The sequence below is a fragment of the Contarinia nasturtii genome, unplaced genomic scaffold (assembly GCF_009176525.2).
Source record: "Contarinia nasturtii isolate CC-2019 unplaced genomic scaffold, AAFC_CNas_1.1 Cnas_scaffold_3908, whole genome shotgun sequence".
NCBI classification, from domain to species: Eukaryota; Metazoa; Arthropoda; class Insecta; order Diptera; family Cecidomyiidae; genus Contarinia; species Contarinia nasturtii.
The window spans coordinates 1-3,115 of NW_022201204.1; the positions used below are offsets into that span (position 1 = coordinate 1).

Genomic DNA, 3,115 nt, shown 5'->3' on the forward strand with positions numbered 1-3,115 from the left:
ATGATGCAATTAATTTTTCTTTCCACTCAAAAAAACATATATAAGCCGGATTAATTTGATGAAAATTATCAGTAAGCTTTTCAATTACTACTAAAAGAGATTCGCGAACAAAACCCGCAATTTCATTCAAACATGTTGAACCGAAACGTTTTCGTATTACTCTTTGTCGGAGTCATCGTTTGTCAGGTAATTTTTAGCTTGAAAATAATAAAGCGATTGAAATTATTTCGTTTTTTTTTATTTGCGTATTTTCAGCTCCTCATTTCGGTCGATGCTGAAGGCGATAAGAAGAACCATCCAAAAAATCTGAAAAAAAATGATTCGTTTCTCAAGAGAAGTGCAAGCAAGGTAAAGGAAGCGGTTAATAATCTTATCAGCCCACCAATCAACGAGGAAGAGATCAACGCCCGCCATGAATACAAACCAATGAGCAATGAAGATATCGAGTATTGGACTAATACTTATAACAAATATATTCGAGAATGATGAGAAAATCAATGAAGAAATAGACGATTAACATCAAAATCGAAATCACTTTGTATTACAAATAAAATAAAAAAAATTAAAAAAAAATGGTGTAATAATTGTAAAAAAATCTTCTACTAAAAGAATAATATTCCTCTCATCTAATGCACTCGCATAAAAAGATTGGCTGGTAAATTTAATGCCTTTTTTCAGTTTTACGATGACAAAAAAATAGTTTTGAGGAAGTTGATCGACTTGAAATGGCATATTAGTTCGCTATACTTCCACTGATATTCTCAGCTGCTGGTCAGAAAAAGTTTTTTGAAAGGTGAATTTGTGATCCTTTTCTTGAAAATCACTAGTCAGGGCTTTTTAGGTGCGAGAAAACGGAATCGAACCAAAAACTTATGCTTCGCACAGACCACTGTAGCACATTGAGACAAGAGGTGGTTAGAATGAATGGTAAAAAGTCTAGTAAAAACTTCAAAGGAGATCATACCTAGGGGCTCGAAACTTGAAAAAAAAAAACTTAAAATAAACACAGTTTTGTATGAATTTGGTATATAGCGACAAATATTACAAATATTAGTTATTATCGTAGTTTTTTGTAATTATATAGCTCTTTTACAGCAGCGATTTGAAACACACACAACACAAAATAAAATTAATAATCATGTTATCATTAAATACACAAAAACAATTTTCAGGCCAAAAATTTATATTTCTTTGACAAACGAAAAAAAAAATCGTGAAGAGCTTCAAAAGTGTGTAATTAATATTCTTATAGTAAGCCTGTGTGATTTTACAAATCACTTTCCACTAAATGCCATGTACCATTTGCAGCCATTTTGCGTATTTACGATAATCAGGAATATTCAAGAATATTCACAGAAAGTGAAGTCCACTACTCAAAATGCACCAACATTCGTGAATATGCCAGATTTTTTACGAACAAAAAATACTTTCGAGTCCCTAGGATCATACACTTGAATGGTTATTTGCAAGACAAATAAAGGACCCGAACAGTAAAATTGCCTGAACACAATTTATTAAGGATGACATTTAAGCACCGACCGATAAAAACAAGTGAAAGAATGCATTTTGGAGACCCTTAAGGAAAAGAACTTAAAGAAAATGAAGTACAGAGTCGAGAGTTCTCATTCATCGTGGAATAACTGCTGACAATGTTTTCTCATTATCACGAATTCAATTATTGTTTTTTGTGAACGTGATTTTAAATTACTTTTTTATTTATTTGAAAGACGTCTACATACCTAAATTGTTGATATAATTTATATCAATACCAATTTGTTTTGTTTTTATCATTTGTCTGTTTCATGGTCTGAATATGTCAATATGCCAATTAATTTACAAATTAAGTTATTTGTTTAAATTTTCCATGATAAAATATATTAAATATATTCTTTTTAAAAGTTCGACTCAGTCTTATATTTACAACAATTAGTTCATTTAAAATCAAATCTACAAATTTTAATATAATTTGCCCCAAGTTCAATAGCCTTTTAGTTGATTCCATTGAAAACTGCGCAAAAAGATCGATCACTGAATTATTGATGACGAAAAATATAAAAGAATTACGTATGAATTCGTTTGAATTTGCGATTTACACATTTCAATAGATTATTCATTTGTAACGCACAATAATAAAGAGTTATCCAAAATAAATTATACACGACTTACGTCAATGGCTCATAACACATAAATAAATTATAACTGTGATAAATTTTTTATTTTTAATACTCGTAAATGTAAAAAATTAGACTATCCTCCGATAAATTGTATATAAAGTCAGTCTAGCCGATGAAAATTATCAGTAAATTTTCAGTTATTCAACTACTATTACCCATTTAAAACAAGAAAATCGACCCAGTTTATTAAACATGTTGAATCGTTATATTTTCGTTCTTCTTTTCGTCGGAGTCATCGTTTGCCAGGTTAAATTTTTTATTTAAAATACAAAAAAAAAATCTGCAGCTCCTCTTTATTTCCTTCGTATTAGTGGAAAAAATTGATCACATGTGATTTCACTATGGAGAGATTTCATTATAATTTCAATTTTATTTTTAAAAAATTCAAACAAATTTTTTGTATTCATAGCTTCTAGTTTCCAACGTAGAAGCAGGCGATGATGGAAAGCCCGCACCAAAACTGCAGAAAAGCGATTCACTGGTGAAGAGAATTGTAAAAGGAGCGAAACATTTGGCCCGTATGCCTTCACAAAAAGAAGTAGAGGAATATCATGCAATTAAACCAATTGATCAAACTGTCGATTACATGAGTGACAAATTAGGCGTAAATTTAAAGATATTTGATGATTATCATTACTAGAAAATATCAACGAATCTGTCTAAAATGACACAAATAAAATAAACTTTGTTACGTAAATTAAATTTAAAGTTCTTTGTTTGATTACTGAACTGGTTATTTTTCGCACTTGAGCGAACATTATTTCAACCAATTAAAAAAGAAGTTATACACAAATTTCAATAATTTTTGTATATTTTATGGTTAGTTTTTATTTTATTTCAATTCAAAATGAATTGTGATTTGATAGAGTACAATAAAAATTGAAGAAAATTACTATAAAATTCATATCGAGCTTAGTAAGTTCAGGCTTTTATGAAAGCTT

General features: G+C 29.4%; 2 long non-coding RNA genes across 2 annotated transcripts; both read left to right on the forward strand.

Annotated features, from left to right (window-relative positions):
* The first annotated feature begins 50 nt into the window (after positions 1–50).
* LOC116350224 lies at positions 51–556 on the forward strand. The gene is made up of 2 exons (XR_004202006.1): positions 51–186; positions 256–556. It is a non-coding gene; the product is annotated as an uncharacterized LOC116350224 (long non-coding RNA).
* A 1,737-nt stretch (positions 557–2,293) lies between these two features.
* LOC116350225 lies at positions 2,294–2,882 on the forward strand. The gene is made up of 2 exons (XR_004202007.1): positions 2,294–2,420; positions 2,584–2,882. It is a non-coding gene; the product is annotated as an uncharacterized LOC116350225 (long non-coding RNA).
* The last annotated feature ends 233 nt before the right edge of the window (positions 2,883–3,115 follow it).